Source organism: Orcinus orca, chromosome 17 (genome assembly GCF_937001465.1).
Source record: "Orcinus orca chromosome 17, mOrcOrc1.1, whole genome shotgun sequence".
In the NCBI taxonomy this organism is placed as follows: Eukaryota; Metazoa; Chordata; class Mammalia; order Artiodactyla; family Delphinidae; genus Orcinus; species Orcinus orca.
Window position 1 is genome coordinate 58,461,540 of NC_064575.1, and position 24,843 is coordinate 58,486,382.

Genomic DNA, 24,843 nt, shown 5'->3' on the forward strand with positions numbered 1-24,843 from the left:
ATGCAAAGGATCTGATTGATAAGCAGCTGGTCTACCAAAACAAGTGTATAGATACAACATGAATGGACATTTTGGGAGAGCCAGAAACTAATTCTTAAAAATCTAAAAACCTGCTGTTACTACAGAGTAAAATCCCAAGTATTCAACGCCCAACTTGTTGAGAAGATATTGGGATCAATGTCGTCACATTGGATTGACATCAGAAATCCGTGGGCTTATAGCTATAATATTTAATATATTTGAATGGTAATTAGACTTATCATGGTGATCATTTTGAAATGTATAGAAATATTGAATCACTATGGTGTGTAACATGCTCTAATAGTAGAGCCTAGCTGTAGATCAATTATACTTCAGAAACAAACAAACAAACAAACTCTTAGAAAAAGAGATCAGATTTGTGGTTATGGAGGTTGTGGAAGGGAGAATTGGATGAAGGCAAACGTACAAACTTCCAGTTATAAGTAAGTACTAAGGACATAATGTACAACATGATAAATATAATCACCACTGCTAATGTTATAAGTGAAAGTTGTTAAGAGAGTAAATCCTGAGTTCTCATCACAAGAAAAAAATTTTTTTTCTATTTCCTTAATTTTATATCTATATGACTAGATGGATGCTCTCTAAACTTACTGTGATAATCATTTCACGACATACATAAGTCAAACCATTATGCTGTACACCTTAAACTTATACAGTGCTCTATGTTAATTGTATCTCAATAAAATTAGAAGGAAAAGATTTAAAAGAAAGAGCAGAGCTGCAAATCAAAATGAATTTTACATTCAACTATATTTACTTTTACCACTACATAAAAGAAAAAAAGGATGTCCTAAGGCAAAGGCTTCAGGCATTCAGAGAAGTATTATTGGAAAAGGAAACTGAAAGAGTAAAACTATTCTACCGTATCGTAAGATAGAAAGAAACATCTCATTGTTACTTTTTTATTAGATATAGGCAATATCTGTTTAATTAGTATGGATCTTAAAAATACACATTACTATATCCTGGAATTATTTAATATCCAATTAAGAGAGTTAAATCATTGCATCAGAGGGAAGAAATATCGAAATATTGTTAAATCTTCCTCACACATACAATTAATTGGTCTTACTATTAATTACTACTAATTGTCACTATTAACTAGTTATATTGCTTTGGTTGAAACAATAGCATTTATATAACAGAAAAGTAAATAATACAGAATTTAATATAATTTCAAATAAACACCCATTTTTCATATCTTTATTTTAAAGTAATAACATATAAATTATTTATCATATACTATAGATAACTATCTCCCAGGTGGGAGCTCTACTAAGTTGTTCACCTTAATTCTCTCCCAGACCAATCCGGTTCCCTTAACCACCTGGTGCTCCCTAGATCACGCTTCAGTAAACCTCCTTCACATAACTTCCTGTCAGCCAAAGTCCGATTCTGGGGAAGCCAATGACAATGACCAGCACAGAAATGGCTCCTTGCTTCATGAACTTACCGTCTAGGAGGAAAGAAAAACATCAAACATGTAATTCCAAAAAATGTATGTAGAGAGGAAGGATAGGGGATCTATAGAGAATTAGAGAAAGTCCAACTGGAAGAGCCAATCTGGCCAGGGAAGGCTTTCCTGAGGAAGAGACAGCTAGTTAATTCTCTGGAGGCTAAAAGGAAAACCACCTGCAAGCCCAGGTTTGCAGTATTGGAATAAGTTTAGGGTTGCAAATTAGTTGCCTACAGGGCAAATTCAGGCTGATGGCAGACTTTGTTAGGCCATTATAGAGTTTTGTAAAAACTCAGACACAGTACAGTCTTTTTTTTAATCAGGAGATTTTTTATTTAAATGTTTGATTTCTGGCCTCTTTTGAAAAATAATAAATTTAGCAATACTAGGCCTAAATCCCACATTACAACAATCAGTGGGAAGTGAGGAGCCACTGACCACCTTAGGTGACTTACACCTTTTCTACTTCACATGGTCCCCTCACCACCCAGTCTTTCATTAGTTTAGAAAGACTTCCACTAGATATACCAGTCTTTCTGAGAACAATCTTCCCACCTCTATGACTAGCTCTGAGAAGATTCCTTTAAAGTATTCTGCTTTTTAAGAAACTAGTGATTCCCTAACTACCGCTTTTGCTTTGTGTTCAGACAGTACTGAGTTGGCATCCTAGCTTCACTATACGTTTTTGGTCAGATTATTTAAACTTGCAGAGCCTCAGTTTTCTTATCTGGAAAAAAAGCAATTTTGCAAGGTTGTTGAGGGATTATGTAAAGTGTCTACCACTTTATATACAAAAACAACAGTAAAATAATTATTATAACAAGGCAAGATTTATCTGCTATGGTATTCTAGTATTCTTATTTAGCCTTGGACATTTACCTGTTCCCAGAATAATTTCTGAGAGAGAGACAGAGACATTTTAATTGAACCCAAATAACACAGAAATACTTCCAAATATCCAGCTATCTAGCTCTCAGCTGGCTAGCCATTTAAAAAAATAATAAGGAGCTCAGAATAAACCTTTTCGTTGCTGGCTAAATTCTATTGATAGAAGCATTCAAATAGAATGTTAAACTTATTGATTTTAGTCCCCACCTGCTCGGCTTGCATCTTATTTCCTCGACAGCAGGATTAAAAGAGAAAGAGCCATGAGTAATGGAATGTCTGGGGCAGATTTCGGGCACAAGAGATAAACTCCAGGTGTCTAAACTTGCATATATATCAGCCTATATCTCTTTCTGATCTTCCTAGTAGGAGTACATTCCTTTGGTTTATCCTCACTTGATCTCTTCCATTTTCCCACTGAGGACTGACCAGACTCTGCTTTAACCATATCCTCGATAGCAGAATGAATTCCATCGTCTCTTTTGGTGGGGTGTCATTTGTCAACTGGAATAAGGGCCTCAATTGTGATGAGGAAGCCCTGAATATCGATAGACAACTGCTGACTATCAATGCCTCACTCTTGCCTTGTGCCTGATACCCCAGCCCAGCTAGCTAGGTGTCAGAGGTAACATTCCTCTCCCAGGTTTCAATACCCTTCGTCATGACCCCTTGACTCAGCTTCATGACTTCCATTATTTGTTTGTTTGGTTTTTGTTTTTCATTATTATTTGTTTTTATATATTGAGGAAGGTGAGATTTTTAAGCTTATAGGAGGAAAAAGTAACCAATTGGATGCCGTTTAGCACTGAAAAAGAAATGGATTGAATATCACCTTATTTGTTTTAATTCCTGCTACTCCACAACATACAATATCCTCTGGTTGAGCTTGCTAACTTCCTGGACCCCATTCACTCTTACTTTTAAGTGATTTTACTTTTTATTATGAAATATGTCATCCATAAAAAAGAATATATAAAGCATACATGTACACTAAAAAAAAAAACAAACCTGGGGACTTCCCTGGTGGCAGTGGCTGGGAATCCACTTGCTGGTGAGGGGGACGCTGGTTCGATCCCTGGTCCGGGGGATCCCACGTACCACAGAGCAGCTGAGCCCACACACCACAACTACTGATGCCCGCGTGCAGCAACGAAGACACAATGCAGCCAAAAATAAATAAATAAAATTTGTAAAGCAAACACCCAAGTTCTCATACACACCCCCATTATGAAATGATAGAACATTAATACTTCATGAGACCTTCCCTTCCTTTCCCCAGATGTAACCACTATTTTAACTTTTGCAATAATAATTGTTAATAGCTTTATAATTTACATATGTTATCTGTAACAATGTAATTTAGTTTTGCCTAGCTTAGAATTTTATATAAATAGAATAATAATAGCTTTTATTTTGTGACTTGCTTATGTTACTCCATAGTTTGTGAGATTCATCCACACTGATATATAGGTACAATTAGTTAATATTCTCTGCTGTATAGTAATCCGTTGTATTACTTTACTATATTGCAGTTTCTTGTATGCATGCCACTGCTGGTGGACATTCACTTCTCCATACGCACTTTGTTCCACTTATGCCTTCATGCCTTTGTCCCAGTCTAAGAGACTCTCCTTTTTCCCTTCTCATGTATTCAATTCTCTCAAAAATATGAGTATTGTTTTTCCTGATTCTTCCTCACCAATTCACTGTCTGTTCTCTGGGTTACTAATGCATGCCTTCATTAATTAATCAAATACTTTGAGTACTTAGTGCTAGAAACTTAGCCTCAATACTACACAGTTTAATATTCAGTATTGCTCACAAATCTTTTACCAACACTGTTGGACTCATAATAGTGCTCAATTAGTATGTGTTCATCCTTGGTTGAGAATAATAGCAATAACAATAGTTATATTAGTAGTAGTAGTAATAGCTGACATTTATTGTGTACTTACTATGTGCAAGCCACTGTTCTAAGAGCATTACAAGTATTAACTTAGTTGATCCTCACAACACCACTATGAAATATGCTTATCCTCATTTTATAGATGAGAAAACTAAGATCAGAGAAAGTATGTCGTGTGCCCAAAGTCACAGAGCTAGTGAGTGTTAGAAGAGAAGGAATAATAGCAACTTAAATATGATCAATTTAGTTTTTCCATGCTGATTTATAAAGGTATAATCATAACATTAATAGTAACAAGTATCACTTGTTGAGTATCCTCACTGTACCAAAAGCTAAACTCAGCCCCCTTACATGATCTCATTAATTCTCACAATAATTTGTTATGCTGGGTACTATATTTCCAACTTAAAAGCAAGGAAACTGAGGCACATAGAGGTTAACCAACTTGCCTAAATAGATTATAAGTGGCAGGCTGAGGTGTGAACCTAAATACGTCTGACCTCAACATCTATGCTCTGCCATAACACCCTGTTACTTCCCTGTAGATTTCACCAGCCCTTTGGCATTGATGCTTTTCCTTGTTAAATCCTAATTTTTCTCCTACTCCCCTCCCTCTCTTCCTCTTCCCCCTCCTCCTGCTTCTTCTTTTTACTGCCTTTCATTACAGGATGTGATGGGAAATAAAACCTATCAAGTTCAACCTTCCAATGTGCAATGACATCAAGGAAAGAGAGGTCATCACTGGTTGGAGTGACAGTATTGTATGCTCCATAGAAATTTTTTATCCATACTATTCTGCTCTCTGTGTATGTCACCATAAGTGATTGGGTGTAGTACAGGAAGAAAAAGTGAGTGTGACCATGGACCCTGCTAGTAGGACTCTGGTGAATATCAAGACAGTCTCTTCTCCCACCAATCCTTCAGATTATTCACTTCCTCCTTGTTTCCTGAGAGTAGAAGTTACCAGCTGGATCCCTCTCTGTATTCTCTGCTGCATCTGTTGCTCTAACTAGTGAAAAGTAAGCACCACATAATGCTTTCAGAACCATTGTGGGGAAAGTACAATTATGACCATCAGTAAGTATTACTTTACAGTTTATAATGTCATTTAATTAAATAATAGTTAAAACTTTACACTTTTAGTATGAGTTACCATATGTAGCTAAATCTTGGGCACCCAAATGGCATTTAGTTAACTTTTTGCTTATATAACTGCAAAGCAATTTGTAAACTGAAAAGTGTAGAGATGCCCCTTGCAAAGCTACTTTCTGAATCACCAGGGTGGAATTTAAAAAACTATTATGGGGGACTTCCCTGGTGGCGCAGTGGTTAAGAATCCGCCTGCCAATGCAGGGGACGTGGGTTGGAGCCCTGGACTGGGAAGATCCCACATGCCACGGAGCAACTAAGTCTGTGCGCCACAACTACTGAGCCCACGCATGCCACAACTATTGAAGCCCGTGTGCTCTAGGGCCCATGTGCCGCAACTAGTGAGCCCACATGCTGCAACTACTGAAGCCTGCATGCCTAGAGCCCGTGTTCTGCAACAAGAGAAGCCACCACAATAAGAAGCCTGCACACCTCAACGAAGAGTAGCGCCCCTCTCGCTGCAACTAGAAAAAGCCTACATGCAGCAATGAAGACCCAACACAGCCAAAAAATCAAAAAATAAAAACTAGTATGCACACAAATGACTGAGATGATACAAGTGAAAAAAATCAACAATGTAAATGGATTTTTATATTAACCAGGGAGGAATTTAAAAAGCTAGTATGCACAGAAATGACTGAGAGATGGTACAAGTGAAAAAAAATCAAGAGATGTAGATGGATTTTTATATTAATTTACAAACAGTAAAATTCACTCTTTACAGTGTACAGTTCTATGCGTTTTGACAAATGCACATAGTTGTATAACCATTACCACAAACAAGACACACCACAGTTCCATCAACCTCCCCCAGATCTCTTTGGTTACCCTCTGGGACTCAGACTTTCCCCCTACCCTTAGTTCCTGGCTACCACTGATATGTATTCTATCTCTATAGTTTTAGATATGTATTCTATCTCTATAGTTTTACATCATATAAATGAAATCACATGGTATATAGTCTATTTTTTTTCTACATAAGTTACCATCATGAATTTTCAGTTGAATATGGCCCAACTCTGAAATTTCAGCACTTTTTAATATACAAATTGTAACTTCTTAAAAAATTTTTAATTTTAAGATAACTCAATAGTTTTATAATAGAAAAAGAACACAGATTGAGTACTTGGACTTATGTCAAATAGCACCTTATATTTTAGCACTCAGTAATTAGCAGTCAGTAATTAAAGAGAACAATTTTTAAAACATAATTTAAATTCTCAAAAGTTTTTATTAATTGAAATTAGTTGTACAATATTATGTTAGTTTCAGATGTACTACATAATGATTTGACATTTGCATAATTAGGAAATTATCACCATAAGCCTAGTAAACATCTGTCCCCATACCAAGTTATTACAATATTATTGACCATATTCCTTATTCTGTATATTATATCTCTGTGACTTATTTATTATATAACTTCAGGTTAGTACCTCTTAATCCCCTTCACCTATTTCCCCCCACTGAACCTCCCTCCACTCTGGCAACCACCAGTTTTTTCTCTATATCTACGAGTCCGTTTTTGTTTTTTTTTTTCTACATTCCACATATAAGTGAGATCATGTGATATTTGTCGTCTGATTCATTTTACTTAGTATCATATCCTCTAGATCCATCCATATTATTGCAAATGTCAAAATTTCATTTTTTAAAAATGTCTGAGTAACATTCCACTGTGTGTGTGTATATATACATATATATATGCCACATATTCTTATTTTTAAATTTTTTTTTATTAATTTATTTTTGGCTGCGTTGGGTCTTTGTTGCTGCATGTGGGCTTTCTCTAGTTGTGGTGAGCAGGGGGCTACTCTTCATTGCAGTGCCTGGGCTTCTCATTGCGTTGTTTTCTCTTGTTGCAGAGCATGGGGTCTAGGCGCACAGGCTTCAGTAGTTGTGGTGCATGGGCTCAGTAGTTGTGGCTTGCAGGCTCTAGAGCACAGGCTCAGTAGTTGTGGCACACAGGTTTAGTTGCTCCACGGCATGTGAGATCTTCCCAGACCAGGGCTCGAACCCATGTCCCCTGCATTGGCAGGCAGATTCTTAACCACTGCGCCACCAGGAAAGCCCCTATGCCACATATTCTTTATCCACTTGTCTATCAATAGACATTTAGGTTGCTTCCACATCCTGCCTATTGTAAATAATGCTGCATGAGCATTGGAATGCATATGTCTTATTGAATTAGTGTTATTGTTTTCTTTGAGTAGATAACCAGAAGTGAAATTGTTGGATCATATGGCAGTTCTATTTCTAATTTTTTGAGGACCCTCCATACTGTTTTCCATAGTGGTTGTACCAATTTACATTCCCATCAATAGTACACAATGGTTCCCTTTTCTCCATATCCTTGTTAGCATTTGTTATTTCTTGTCCTTTTGGTGATAGCCATTCTGAGAGGTGTGAGGTGGTATCTTACTGTGGTTTTGATTTGCATTTCCCTGATGGGTAATGATGTGGAGCATCTTTTCATGTGTCCGTTGGCCATCTGCATGTCTTCTTTAGGACAATGTCTATTCAGCTCCTCTGCCCAATTTTTAATTCAGTTGTTTGTTTTTGATGTTGAGTTGTATGAATTTTTTGTATATTTTGGATATTAACCCCTTATTGGATATATGTTTGCAAATATCTTCTCTCATTCAGTAAGTGCCTTTTCATTTTGTTGATAGTTTCCTTCAATGTGCAAAAGCTGTGTAGTTTGATGTAGTCCAATTTGTTTATTTTTGCTTTTGTCTCTGTCACCTGAGGACACATATCCAAAAAAGTACTTCTAAGACTGATGTTAAATATTGCATTGCCTATTTTTTTTTCTAGGAGTTTTATGACTTCAAGTCTTAACATTTAAGTGTTTAATCTATTCTGAGTTTACTTTTGTATATGTTGTGAGAAACTAGTCCAGTTTGATTCTTTTGCATGCAGCTGTCCAGTTTTTCCCATTGCATATTCTTGTCTCATTTGTCATAGATTAATTGACCAAGTAAGTGTGGGTTTATTTCTGAGCAATCCACACTGTTGCATTGATGAATGTGTGTCTGTTTTTGTGCCAGTATCATACTATTTTAATTACTGTAACTTTATAGTGTAGTTTTAAGTCAAGGCCTGTGATAACTCCAGCTCTCTTCTCCTTTCTAAAGATTGTTTTGGTTATTCAGGGTCTTTTGTTTTTCCTTAAAAAATTTAGAAATATTTGTTATATTGCTCTGAAAAATGTCATGGGTATTTTGAAAAGGATTGCATTGAATCTGTAGATTGCCTTGGGTAGTATGGTCATTTTAACAATATTAATTCTTGCAATCAATTAGCATAGCATATCTTTTCACTTGTTTGTGTCACCCACAATTTCTTTAATCAGTGCCTTACAGTTTTTTTAGTGTAAGTCTTTTACCTCCTTGGTTAGATTTATTTCTAGGTATTTTATTCTTTTTGATGCAATTGTAAATATAATTGTATTATTAATTTCTTTCCCTGATAGTTCATTTTTAGTGTATAGAAATGCAACAGATTTCTGTATTAATTTGTATCCTGCAGCTTTACTAAATTTGTCTATTAGTCTAATAGTTTTTTGGTGTCATCTTTAGGATTTCTTACATATAGCATCATGTTATCGACAGTGACAGTTTCACTCTTTCTTCCCAACTTGGAATTTTTAAATTTCATTTTCTTATTTGATTGCTATGGTTACAAATTTCAATACTATGTTGAATAAAAATGGTGAGAGTAGGCATCCTTGTCTTGTCCCTGATCTTAGATGAAATGCTTTCAGCTTTTCACCATTGAATATGATGTTGGCTCTAAGTCTCTGATATATAGCCTTTATTATGTGAGGTATGTTTCCTCTATACTTCTTTTGTTGAGTTTTATATAAATGGATGTTGGATTTTGTCAAAAACTTTTTCTGCACCTATTGAGACGATAATATAATTTTTATTCTTCAGTTTGCTAATGTGGTATTTGAGATTTTTCTTATTTTCTGAGGAAGGCTTGTATTACTATAAACTTCTCTCTTAGAACTGCTTTTCCTAAGTCCCATAGATTTTGGTCCAAAATGGAGACATTTTCATTTGTCTCCAGATATTTTTTGATTTCCTCTTTGATTTCTTCAGTGACCCATTGATTGTTTAGCAGCATATTGTTTAGTCTCCATATGTTTGTGTTTTTGGCAGTTTTTTTCTTGTAGTTGATTTCTAGTCTCATAGTATTGTGGTCGAACAAATGCTTGATATGATTTCAATCTTCTCAAATTTACTGAGACTTTTTTGTGGCCTAGCACGTGCTCTATGCTGAAGAATGTTCTATGTGCTCTTGAAAATAATGTGTATTCTCCTGCTTTTAGGTGGAATGCTCTATATACAGCTATTAAGTCCATCTGGTCTAATGTGTCATTTAAGGCCAGTGTTTCCTTACTGATTTTCTGTCTGGATGATCTGTCCATTGATGTAAGTGGAGTGTTAAAGTTTCCTACCACTATTGTGTTACTGTTAAGTTCTCCCTTTATGTCTGTTAATATTTGCTTTATGTATTTAGGTGCTTCAATGTTGGGTCATATTTATTTAAAATTGTTACAACTTCTTGTTGGATCTATCCCTTTAGCATTTATGTAATGTCCTTCTTTGTCTCTTGTTACAGTCTTTGTTTTAAAGTCTATTTTGTCTGATACAAGTATTGTGACTCCACCTTTCTTTTGATTTCAGTTTGCATGGAATACCTTTTTTCCATCTCCTCGCTTTCAGTCTGTGTGTGTCTTTAAATCTGAACTGAGTCTCTCATAGGCAAGCGTACATGTGTCTTATTTTTTTATCCACTCAGCCACTCTCAGTCTTGATTGGAGCACTTAGTACATTTACATTTAAAGTAATTATTGATAGGTATGTACTTATTGACAGTTTGTTAATTGTTTTCAGGTTGCTTTCATAGTTCATTTTTGTTCATTTCTTCTTCTTTTGCTCTCTTCCCATGTGATTTGATGGCTATCTTTAGTATTATTTATGGATTCCTTTCTCTTTTGTGTATCTATTATAGGTTTTTGGCTTGTGGCTACCATTAAGTTTATATATAGTGATCTATCTATCTATCATCATCATCATCTATCATCATCTATGTATCATCTCTGATTAAGTTGCCGATCTCTTAATGACAAATGCATTTGAACAACCCTACACTTTTATCCCCCTCCTCCCATGATTACTATTTTTAACATATTTTACAACCTTTTGTTTTGTGTATCCTTTACTTATTGTGGCTATAAATTATTTTACTACTTTTGTCTTTTAACCTTCCTACTAGCTTTATAGGTGATTGATCTACTTCCTTGACTGTATGTTTGCCTTTACTAATGAGATTTTTTTCTTTCATAATTTTCATATTTCTAGTTGTCTTTTCTTTTTCACTTGGAGAGGTCCCTCTAACATTTCTTATAAAGCCAGTTTAGTGGTGCTGAACTCTTTTAGCTTTTGCTGGCTGTAAAACCATTTATCTCTCCTTTAAATCTGAATGATAACCTTGCCAGGTAGAATTCTTGATTGTAGGTTTTTGCCTTTCATCCCTTTGAATATATCATGCCACTCTCTTCTAGCCTGAAAATTTTCTGCTGAAAATATCAGCTGACAGCCTTACGAGGATTCATTTGCATGTGACTTTTTTCTCTTGCTGCCTTTAAAATTCATGTTTCTGACTTTTGGCATTTAATTATGATGTGCCTTGGTGTGGATCTTTCTTTGGGACTCTCTGTGATTCCTGGACCTGGCTGTCTGTTTCTTTTCCCAGGTTAGGGAAGTTTTTACCTCTTATTTCGTCGAATAATGTCTCTGCACCTTTCTCTCTGTCTCTTCTCCTTCTGGGACCCCTATAATGAGAATGTTAGTATGCTTGATGTTGTCCCAGAGGTCTCTTAAACCATCCTCAATTTAAAAAACTTTTTTTTTTTTCCTGTTCATCTTGGTAATTTCCACTATTGTCTTTCAGTTCATGGATCCAGTCCTCTGTATCATCTAATCTACTGCTGATTCCTTTTAGTGTATTTTTTACTTCAGTTATTGTATTCTTCAGCTCTATTTGGTTCTCCTTTATATCTTCTCTTTGTTAAACTTCTGTGTTCATCGATTCTTCTCCCAAGTTCATTGAGCATCTTTATGATCATTACCTTGAACTCTTTATCAGTTAGATTGCTTATATCCACTTCACTTTGTTCTTCTCCTAGGGTTTTGTCTTGTTCCTTTGTTAAGAACATATTCCTCTGTCTCATTTTGCCTAATTATGTGTTTATTTCCATGTATTTGGTACGTCGGTTACGTTTCCCAATCTTGAAGAAGTGGCTTTATATAGGAGATGTCCTGTGGAGCCCAGCAGCACACTCCCCTCTGGTCACCTGAGCTATATGCTCTACAAGTGCCCCCTATGTGGGCTGCATGGGTCATTCTCTTCTGGTGGGACCAACTACTGTGGGCATGTTCTCTGGCTTAGTTGGCTGCCAGGCCCTGTCTTGTGTAGTAGCTGCTGGCTCACTGGTGGGGGGGCTGAGTCTTACCTCAGCTAGCTACAAGGCCTTGGGTGCCCTAGGGCTAGTGTCAGCTTGCAAGTGGGTGGGGCCAAGTCCCAGGGAATCCTGTGGTTGGTGCCATCCTGAGACTTGTGCCATCCACTGGTGGGAGGGGCAGGGTCTCAGCATGGCTCTCTGGAGGGTCCACTTCAGCTAGTGCTGGTCCATTGGTGAAAGGGGTCAGATTCTGGCTGGCTGGCTACAGGGTTAGGGATGCCCAGGACTAATAGGCTAGAGAGAGGACTCCAAAATGGCATTTGCCAGCACCAGTATCCTTGTGGTAGAAAGAGCTCCTGAAAATGACTGCTGCCAGCATCTATGGCCCCAGGGGGAGTCCCAGTTGTCTCCTTTCTTTCCATGAGGCTCTACAAGTTCAGTACGTGGGCATGATCCAGGCTTTTTTCAATTTGCTGTCTCTGTGCTGGGACTTGGAGCATGAGATTTTGCACACACTCTTTAAGGGCAAAATCTTTGTTTCCTACAGCCTTCCAGTTCTCCCATGTGGAGGCCTTTCTGGCCTTCGAAGCCAGTCATTCTGGGGGCTCACCTTTCCAGTACAGGACCCCTGGGCTAGGGAGCCTGATGTGGAGCTAAGAACATTTGCTCCTTGGGGAGAACTTCTGCAATTGTGATTATCTTCCTACTTGTAGATCACCTACCTGGGAGTGTGGGTCTTGACTACATGTCTCTATATGTAGTTCTTTCTTTATACCTTTAGTGTGGAAAGGTATAAACTATAGAAAATGCCTATACTCTTCTTTGATTAGTGAAGATTTAGCAATTTACCTTAACCATTGTTTACAGATGTTACTACAACGTAATGTAATTTTATAGAGGCTTTGTGCTCTCTTCACAAAGTATCTTTTGAAGTCCAAAATAGCTTAAAGAAGAACAAAAGAAACTTCTGAGCTCTCTACCATGTCATTGCTAAATTACTGGGGTACATTTAATTCTAAATTTTGACTATTCACAACACTCATTCAGTGTGAGTAAATTAATAAAAATAATAGGGTTTTATTAGTATAAATTATCAGCATTTATATTAATACACAATGCTGAAAAATAGAGATTGGTATTGGTGTAGGTGTCATTGTATTAATATCCAGTGTACCATATGGTAATAAAATGAATGTTTTTCTAAAAAAAAAAATTCATTCTTTATACCATCTCATTGATAGTTTCTCTGTAAATAGTTGTACTTTTGGTGTGCCCATGGCAGGAGGTAAACTCCAGGTCTTCCTACTCTACCATCTTGGCCACACCTTCTGGTATATAGCCTTTTGACTCTGGCTTCTTTCACTTAGCATAATGCACTTGAGATTAATTCATGTTGTTGCATGTGTCAATAGTGCATTACTTTTTATTGAGGAGTAATATTCCATTATATGTATGTTTGTCCAGTCCCCAGTTGAAAGACATTTAGATTATTTGTAGGTTTTTGTAATTAGGAATAAAGTTGTCGTAACATTCACATACAAGTTTTTATGTAACACAGGTTTTATTTCACTTAGTAAATGACTATGAATGGAATTGTAGGGTTGTATTTTAATTGTATGTTTAACTTTATAAATAACTGTAAAACTGTTTTCCAAAATGCCACTTTGTATTCTCACCAGCAAAGAAGAGTTCCAGTTGCTGCACACCCTCCTGTGCTGCATGTCAGTCTTTGTTTTCAACCATTCTAATCTACGAGTAGTGGTATCACATTGTAGTTCTAATTTGCATATCCCTAAGACCAATGATGTTGAGTATATTTTCACGTGCATATTTGCCATTTGTATACCTTCTTTGGTGAACTGTCTCTTCAAATCTTTTGTCCATTTTAAAATTAGGTTGTTTTCTTATTTCTGAGTTTTCATTATATATCTGGATCCAAGTCCTTTACAAATATGGGGTCTTCAAACATTTTCTCCAAGTCTATGGTTTGCATTTTCATTTTCTTAACAGTGCCATTTTCAGAGTAAAAATGTTTTTATGAAGTTCAATTAGTCAGTATTTTTCTTCTATAGATTATGGTTTTGATGTTGTATCTAAGAATTCTTGCTCTAATGTAAGGTCACAAAGATTTTTTCCTGTTTTCTTCCAAAAATTTTATAGTTTTACCATTTACATTTATACCTATGGTACACTTAAAGGTAAATTTGGTATAAGGTATGTGGTATAGGTCAAGGTGCCTGATTTTTACATATAGATGTTCAGTTGTGATGTTACCTGTAGTTTTTCGTATATACCCTTTGTCAGATTAAGGAAATTTCCTTTCATTTCTAGTTTGCTGTGAATTTTTATCATGAATGGTTGTTGAATTTTTTCAAGTACATTTTCTGTATCTACTTAAAGGGTTAGGTGGCTTTCTTTCATCTGTTAATATTGTAAATTATATTGATTGATTATTCTATGTTGACCTGGCTTTCCATTTCTGAGATAAGCTCCACTTTGTCATGATGTATTACTGTTTTATATGTTGCTGCATTTGATAATATACTGTTGAGGATTTTTGTCATTGTATTCATGAGGTATATTGGTCTGTTGTGTTCTTTTCTTGTAATGTCTTTGTCTAGTTTTGGTATCAGAATAATGCTGGCCTCTTAAAAAGAGGTGGGAAGTGTTTCTTCCTCTTCTATCTTCTGAAACAGTTGTACAGAATTCATATTACTTCTTCCTTAAATGTTTTGTATAATTTGCCAGTGGAACCAGTTTTCTTTGTGGGAAGGTATTTAACGTATAAATTCAATTTCTTTAATAGGTATAAAACAATTCAGGTTATCTATTTCTGAGTGAGTTTTGGTAATTTGTGTCTTCTGAGGAATTTGTCAATTTAATCTGTTACAGGATTTATAAGCATAGAGGTGATCACAGTATTTTTACCCTTTTAATTTCTTTAGGGTCTGTAGAAATATCTCCTTTTTCATTCTTGATATTGGTAAATTGGGTTTCCTCTCTTTTTCCTGGACAGGTTTGCTAAAGATTGATCAGTTAAAATGATGTTTTCAAACTGGCTGCATTTTAAACACGAATCCCCAAAGATTCTGATACTAATGGCTCTAGATGGGTCTTTAGGAGATCTCAACCTATGGCATACAAGGTACTCACCATTAGTAAGAAGAAGCAAATCCAAAATAAGGTTTATGTTTAAATAGAGCTCTTATGATTTACCTAACTCTAACCTGTCTCATCACCTATGACATAATTTTGCTGTGTTAATTTAAAAGTCACTTATTAGAACCAACTTTATCTAAGAAACTCACGAGACACTTCAAATGAGTAAATGGTGGGTTTTCATCTTCCCCAAACACACATTCCTAAATCTCTATGTTTCAAATAATTATGGACATTTTTCAGAGTAATATATTAAATATCTTAATTATTGATTTTTCTTAGTCAAAAGAAGTTACTATGGTTCATGTGACCCTGAATTAAAAATAAAATTATGGGAATTGCAGGAGATGATATCAAGTATTTTCCAGATGTCCTTTAAAATTATTGCTTCATATACTCTTGCTGACTTGAGGAAAACAAAATAGGGCTCAAGAAATGATTCAAGCATATAAGTTATTAAAATTCAGATGCTTTTTGACCCTACAAGCTAAATGCCAAGAGAAATGAGTTGGAAAATGCCCCGTGCCCATCTTCTTTCTGGAGGTTCCAAAATTTATGCCTAAGTTATTTTCTATAAGTTTAGGACCAATCGTTGCTGTTCCCAGAATGCTTAAACAATTATGCCACTGCACTGGACTTTAAAAAGAGTGATCTATATTTTAAGCTATGGTTGTAATTGTCAAAATCTGACTTAATAAAATAAAGATATTGGAATAAAAGAGGTCCTAAGAAATATTTATTAAACTTCCACTTTTTATTTAAATGAAGAGTGTTTTTTCACAACAGAAATTTATCTTGAAGTCCTCTAAAATCAGATTCATTTTTCTATCCTCTTAGCACATTTAAAAAAATCCTCAAAGCACCTGTCTGCTGCCCTGTAAAACTCTTTCTCTAATACACTACATAAAGTTAGGGCAATCATATACTCCAGCTTAGATGATAAATTATAAGGTCACCCTACCTAAAATGAGTTTGAGTCAAAGCTATCAATATACAATCAGACATTCACTAGATCAAGTACTAACTGACCAACCTTAATGCATAGCAGTTGAGAGATAAAAAGAATGCCTTCTGCTTTTAAAGAAATGACATTTTCATAAGGTGGTGAGTACAAGCACTACTTACCAGTACCATTACTTGTATGTTTAAAAGAGTATAACTGAAAGAAGAAAGTTGAGTATAAAGTAAACTCTTAGCAGCAGAAGAACCAAAAACATGTCTGCTATGGTTCCTACTGTATTCTTGGCACCTAGCATAATGCCTAGAATAAAATGGGTGCTCAATAAATATTTTTCTGCTGACTGTAAGTCTAATTACGTGCTTAGGCTTGGAAGTCAGACAGACTTGGGCCAAAAGCTTGCCTTATCCAGGTATCTATATACAAGACTTTCATCAAAGGGTTTGTTCTTCCGAGTCATAAGACATGAATTTGAAAGACATCCATTTCTAAAAATCAAATTTATTCTAAAAAATTAAGATTATCGCGTGAAAAATCACTAAAAAGTTGTGTGTTAAGCTTTGAGGGCAACTCATAAAGAGGAGTTTCAGTATTTGCTGCATGTTACATAAACACTTATCTGTGCAGAATGTCCACTTTAAGGAGGATGAGACTTTGGGATATATAAGTTCTAGCATATTTGTTTGGATTCAGTGTCAGTCACTGATGGGAAAAGAATAAATTTATTTTAAAAATGGAACTATGTATCAAAAGACTTATTATAAATATTTGTGCACTTTGACTCATTAATTCCACTTCTGAGAATCTATCCTAAATCAAAATACAGAAGCTTATTGAAATATTACTTGAAACAATTACAAAAATAAAAGGAACAACCTAATACCTAATAATAGAAAATTTATAGTAAAACTATAGTACACCAACATTATTCACTATAACTGTGAGAAGATTTTTGATAAGGAAAACTGCTTTGTCACACTGCAAAATCAGAAACGTATAATAAAAATTATGTATTCAGTATGCATTCAACTATATAAAAATAGACATAGAACTAGCACTGGAACTGCCTCAATTTAAAGATAAAGACATCAGAGTAGGTAAAAATAAAAGGCAAATGTTCAGACAAGAGAAGAAACTAACAAAAGAATAGATCAGTTTAAAAATAAACAGATACCTTAAAACATATTAGGCAAACAGAAATAAAACAGGTGTCAAAAGACTGATTTCATAAAAAGGAGAATTCAAGGAAGAAAACATTAAGTGGGAAAAAAGATACACACATGTTTATAATAATACATTATAAAAATTAATAACAACTGTATAAAAGTCTATGTATCAAATTACATAGCACTAAACTGTAAAAAGAATCATTAAAATATCTGTGAAATATTTAGAAATACACTTTAGATAGAAAATTTCAACATGCCACTATAAATTCTGTCATATCAGATAGAAAAAAAAATAAGAGAGATTTGAAAAAGTAATTAATAATCAATTAATGATTCACTCTGAAAACACTTTCACATAATTTTTAAAGCATCTAAGTAAAATTAACATGGTAACATCCATTAGACCAAAAAATATATATAAATAAACTCTGCAAAACTAAATTATAGCAGTCTACTTTATAGATTGCAAAGCAATAAAATTATAAATTAATAACGGAAATTTAAACCGACAAACCTACTCCTTCAAAATTAAAAGTGTTAAAGTGTTTCTCCTACTGGATTACATGTTATGGAATATAGTCATAGTTGTCCAAAGGCAAAAATTCACAATCCTTATTACTGTTTTAAAAAATAGCAAATGAAAATTTAAAAACTAACATTCAACAAGCTATAAAAATAATATGCTTCATTCTCTACCTTTTACATGTTGGAGTTTCCCAGGGCTAGATTCTCTTCCCATTCTGTTGTGAGGCAATTTCATCCATTCCCACAGTTCCATTTGACATTTATATGGCAAGTGAAATGAAATTTTTTAAAAACTCAGAAGAATGGAAATCATCTCCCCCAAAAGAGAGAAAAATCAAAGAGCAGAAGAAATTAAAAAAAAAAACCTTATAAAAATCTTGTTCAGATGGAAAAGAGAAAGATAAGTTACTACAGTTATGAAACTAATGTTACTAAAGATGATGAAGATTTTAAAATCCAAAACAGAACAGATAGAATAAAAATTTCAAACAAAAGTTCAAAAGACAAAATCAGCACTTCCAGTTCCTGCTCTGACATGAAAAGAGTTTGGAAGTCATCTCTCCTATCTTTATGATGAGAAAAAAGCTGAATATGAGTGCCATGCCATAAGGACACTCCATTAGCCCTGTGGAGTTATCCGCATAGAAAGGAAATAAGGCCCCTATTTGCCACCTTGGTAATGCGTACTCCAGGACCCTCTAAGCCTTCAGATAACTACAGCCCCAGCCAACACAGGACTGTAATCTCATGACTCCAAACAATGACTAATTGACTGAGTATATCCTGAATGTGACCAACAGAGACTATGGGAGATAATAAATTATTGTTGTTTTAGACTGATTTATTTATTAGGTTACTAATGCACTGTTTTGACAGACATGTGAAAGAGATGTAGGAACATGTCAAAAAAATAAGTATAGAGAAAAATAGAGATATTGACTGAAAAATTTTCCAGAACTGATGGAAGTCATCTTCTATCATCTTCTACTCACTTAAACAGTTCCATGAATTCTAAGTAAAATTAAAAGAAAAAAAAAAACAGCTAGACATCATAATGAAACTACAGAACTTCAAAGATAGAGATCTTCAGGAAAGCCTAAGAGAAAAAGATAAACGATCTTCAAAAGAGCAAAATTTAGACTGACAGCAGAATTTTCAATAGTAGCAATGGAACCCAGAAGTCTATGAAATGCACTCAATTTTGCTAAGAGAAAGAAACTATCAGAATTCTATACCCAGAAGGTATATAACCAGAAAGTCATTACAACTAAAGGTGAAATAAAAATTGTATTCAGAGAAGGATAAACAGTGAGTTTGCTATCAATAAAATATTACTAAAGGAAATCCCAAAATATGTGTTTCAGACACATGGATTAGGATCTGTGATGAAAAGTTTAAAGTTCAAGAAGGAAAGGGTTATATGGATAAATTCAAACAAATATTGATGATATAAAACAATACTAACATCTTTCTAGATTAAAATAAAAACAAGATAAGTTAGAATTAAAATACATGACAATAGGATGCAAATGGGGGACAGGTGACTGAAATCAACTGTGCTAAAGCTTGTATATTGTTCAGGTGGGAATAAATATTTTTTATTAAATCTACAGGTTAATAATGTAAAATTAATTAATTAACTAATGCATGTTAAAATTTCTAGGAAAATTCTTGAAATAATACCTCTTTTATTATTTGATAGATATGGTAGCTATTAATAAGACTGATCCAAAATAGTAGAGAAAAGTAACACTTGGAAAAATAAGAGGAGAGAAATTTGAAAAGATAGAACAAAAAGGAAGTGCAAAATAAATGTTAGAAAAAAAATCCAAGTATGTGTGTATAGTAATTTAAAATATACATATTTATATAAACAGAATTTATATATTAACATTTATTATAACATATATTTATATATCATATATATTTACACATACATACACAGTAATTATATCTACAGATAGTAATTAAAGTAAGTTTTAATGGATTAAGTAAGCCCATTAAAAGGCAAAGATCAGCAGAATACATTTAAGAAAAGAAAAATGTACATCTAAAACATAACTATAAAAAGCTTAAAAGGAAAAAGTTGGAAAAAATAGCATGGAATATTGAACCAAAAGAAAATTAGGGTCTGTATACTAATATCAGACACAATAGATTTTGTGACAAAAAACATTATTAAAATAAAGAGGTTCACTACATACTGATGAATAGGAAGTTACGAGTTCTAGACTTGTATATTCCTAATACTATGGCTTCAAATCATATATAACAACAATTAACAGACTTCAGTGAGATACAAACAAATCTACCATAATAATAGAAGATTTTAACACAACTCTCTCAGTAATTGGCCGAATTAGTAGAAAAAATTTAAGGACAGAGACAATTTGAATAATATTATTCAATGTTAGTCTAGAGAATGCACCCAACTGTAGAATGCACTATTTTTTATCAAGCACAAATGAAATATTTACCACAAGTGACCACATACATAAAACAATTTACAACCAACTTGAAAGAACTGGGATCACAGACCTTATTCTCCAACTACAGTGTGATTAAGTCAAAAATCAATACTAGCATAGTAAGAGAATAAAGACCTTAAAAACAAACACCTTTCTATTGGTCATTAGCTGTATGACACAGATAGTGTTGCAGAGCACGCATACCTCACACCATACACAAAGCTCATTCCAGAAGGATTTCACAGACACGTGTGTAAGGCAAAACTATAAAACTTTTAGAAAACAATGTAGGAGAATATTTTGAAGACCTCATGGTACAAAAGGATTTCTTAAAGCACAAAAAAGACAAATCAAAGGAACACACTATTAAATGACTGCTAAAATTAAGAACTTGTGCTTATCAAATGACTCTACACAGAAAGTGAAAGGCAAATATCTGTAAAATATATAACCAATGAAGGATCACATATAAATAAAATATAAAGAATATTATGCTTCAGTTTTAGAAAGATAACTTAATAGGAAAAAGGGAAAAAATAAGTTTCACAGCAGAAACAAAAATACACGTATAATAAAAGATATTTGATCTAATTGATAAATCAGGAAAATGCAAATGAAAATCATAGTGAGATGACATTTATACTAGATTGTATCCACAAATTTAAATGTTTGACAATATCAAGTGCTAATGAGAATGCAGAACAAAAAGAACTTTCATCCACCGCTATTAGAATTAAAAACTGATACAATCACTCAGGAAAAATTTTGGTGTTATCCAGTAAATGAGAATACACACAAAGACTATAACCCACCAGATGCCCTACTAGGTATACCCTAAGGGTGTCTCTTGCACATGTGCACCAGAAGACATGTATAAAAATATTTATAGTGCCATTTTACATAATAGTAAAAACCTGAAAATAAAAGTCCATCACTGATGGAAGGGATAAATAAGTTATGGGATCACACAACAGATCATGACACAGAGTGATATGAGTAAGCTATAGCTATGTGCATCCATGTGGACAAATCTCAAAAATATTGTGTTGAGCAAAAGGAAACAGCCATAGAAAAATGCATACAACATTGATTCATTTATATAAAATTTCACAAACAGGCACAACCTCATAATGTATTCTTTAGTGGTGCATATGTTGGTGGTAAAAACTTTAAAGAAAAGCAAGGGGATGGTTGACACAAATGTCAAAATGGGGAGAGGTACAAACGGCAGGAACATGTAAAGACAATGGTCTATTTCTTGACCTGAGTAATGAGTTCATAGAAATCTGTTATTATTTTTAAACTGCACATATACACTTTTATATTCTTCTTCTTGCTTGGATATGTGCTATATTTTACAAACACACACCAAGAAACCCTTCTGTTTTCTAAAAAGCAAAAACCCTGAATAAACTAATGTATCCAGTAGGGCTTAGTTGCAAGCAAAAGAATCAACTTGAAAAGAGCTCAAGCAAAAAATCAATTTTGTAAAGTATATTATGTGGTCACTGAATCTCTATTAAAATCAGCTATTCCAACATGGAAACCATACAGACAGAAATGATGCCCAAGTTACTCTGCTGGATGGTCCCTGTGGAACTGCCACTTCAGTAGTTTCAAGGTACATACTGCAGCTGCACACACTGGGCAGTGGGCATTGTCACTAGATTCTCTGTCTCTGGAAGTTTCATGGCCCTGCTCTCATCAGCACTGGAATTGATTTCTGAGATACCAGCTCCTTTGTGACAGTTGTTTCAAAATGTTGGAAAATAATCGGCCTAAGTCATATGATAAAGAAGTTGAACACGGCAAAACTGTGAAGAATCATTCTCAATGGAGTTATGAGAATACCATCTCCTTAAGCTGTGCAGTATAATCATAGGAGTTTGCAGAAGCCCTGGCACCTGCTTGAAAAATGAGTTTCTGGATTCTAGCTTCTAAAGTGTATACTACTGAAGTGGGAAACTCCCCAAATACAGTGAAGGTCTTAGAAATTGTTAGGTGGCTCTTATGGACTGAACTGTGCTTCCCCCCAAATTCTTATGTTAAAGGCTTAGCCCCCAGCAGACAGTATTTAGAGATAAGGCCTTTAAATATGATTAAATTAAAATAAGGACCTTAGGATGGGACCTAATCCAATCTGATTTATGTCCTCATAAGAGGAAATTTGGACATACCAAGAGACACCACGGATGTGCACTCACAGAGGAAAGACCATGTGAAGACACAGTAAGAAGGAGAACATCTGCAAATCAAGGAGACAAGTCTCAGCAGAAACCAAACATACTGATGCCTTGATTTTGGATGTCTAGTCCCCCGAACTGTGAGAAAATTAATTTCTGTTGGTTAAGCAACCTAGTCTTATTTTGTTAGAGCAGCTTTAGCAAACTAATACAGTGGTGAAGGAGGAGGGCATGTGTTCACTGGAACTACTCCCATAAGAAAAAAATGGGAATAAAAAGTATTTTCAAGTCAGAATAGTAATTAGCTTTGTAGGAATTTTGACTAGGGTGTTGGAAATGATTTATATCTGGATTTAGGTGCTGTTTACAGAGGTGTGTATGTGTGTCTATCTGTATCTAAAATTTCATTAGGCTTGTGCACTCTACCATATGTATGTTTTACCTCAAATAAAAAGTTAATTTTTAAAAACTACCACAAAAATGCCTGGTACCAGTTTTACTGGCAAGGTCTTTCATATTTTCAAAAACCAAACTGCCACACAGTTTGGAAGTAAAGCTACTGAGTTAATTTTATGAAATTAGCATAACTTGGAAACTGAGACCAGATAAAGAACTGAATCAATTTCACTTAGAAATACTGACTTTAAAGAATAAATTATTAGCAACACATTTCAAAAGTACATTAAAAAGTAAATCTTTCACCAGCACAATGCAGGGTTTATTCCAGGAATGCAGATATTCCACTTTTGAGAAATTTATTAATGTATTCTACCCCATATGCCAGTAGATGTCAAATGGCATTCACAGAGATTCCTGATTTTAGAAATGACCAAACAAGCAAAAACAGAAGTAGCTGTTCAAGGTTTTTAAAATATCTGGTAAAATCAGGAAACTGAATGGATACCCACTATCATCACTATTGGTTAACACCGCACCTATTAGTAATTCCAGAACAATGAGATGATAGAAAGAAGGATTAATGCTATGGTTTGTAGATAATACAATTACATGCTTAGAAAACTAGTGAAAATCAACTTAACAAAGCTCTAAAATCAACAGGTTTTCAGCAAAGTAGCAGAATAGAAAAGTAATAGCTAAAAGTAATAACTTTCTTTTCAATTAGCTAAAAGTAATTGGAACGAATTCCATTTGCTCTTAAAACAAGAAATACAAAATAACTGTAAGAGAAATTAGGGTTCATATGACCAAATTATGGCACTTTCCTCACATAGAATCATACCATGGTCCTGAATGGACAGGCTAATTTTGCAGATATCATTTCTTTCCAAGTTAATTTAATAAAACTAGAAAAAATTTAGGTGTGGGGTGCTTTGTCATGTGTCAACTCTCTTTTGTTACTTTCTATTTCTCATAAGAGTGAACGAGAGAGATGCCATCCTTCAGACATATTCCCTTTTTTCAGACAATTAGTGTATGAGAAAACCTTATGGACTAGCCATGAAAAATATGAAAAGTCAACATAAGGTTTATTTTCAGATTTATCTTTCAGTTTTATTAGAAAATAATTTTTTCCTTTTAAAAGTTAATTTCCAGGAAGTGTTCTTCATTATAACTCAAGTACTCAGAAAATACTAGGCTAAGGATGCACTTTATTAAATTATTTAATTATTTCTGGAAGCAGCGCGGCAGTATAGACTAGTGTTTAGGGGCATAGGCTCTGGAATCAGAGCATCTGGGTTCAAATCCTTCTATACCATTTATAGCTGTATGACCCTGAGAATGACTCTCTGTGTTTATTTCCTTCCCTGTAAAATGGATGGCAATAATACTAAACGTCTCATGGGTTACTGAGAATTAAATAAGATAATGTATGTAAAGCACTTAAATCACAGTGCCTGGCACATGGTAAAGTGTCTTTAAGTAAAACTTTATACATGTTCTCAGAGTAATTTAAAAATCCTCAGAATAAGTCTATATGAAGATAGCAATTGTATGGAGCATCTACATGAAGACAGGATATGAACAGAAAGCAAAAGCGTTAAGTTATTAACAGTGGTTTTTGCAATAATTTCATGGTCCTGAATTTATTTCACATGATTTTATTTAAAAACTGAATTTTAGAAGTTTAAATCAATGGATACAGAACTTTATTGTGAAGGACATAAATAAATAGGGCATGTGGACCAATTAACTAAATTCAGTGTTCCAGAAGAGAAATAATGAGGGCTTGCTTCTTGGAGAGGAGAATGTAGTTTCATAACAATGAAAACTACCACTTCATTGAGTAGTTACCCTGTGCCAAGCATTCACTCAAATTGGGGGAGGAAGAGGACGAACGGCAGGGAGGGAGAAGGATAAAGGAGGGTGAGGAGAGCAGGTGAGGGAAGCAAGGAGGGGAAGGGCAAACAGGGAAATAGTGAGTGCTTGCTAACAGCTACTGAGGGCAGGCACTGTGTTAATTACTGTGCATGAATTGCTTCATTTAACCCCATAACCCTACGAAA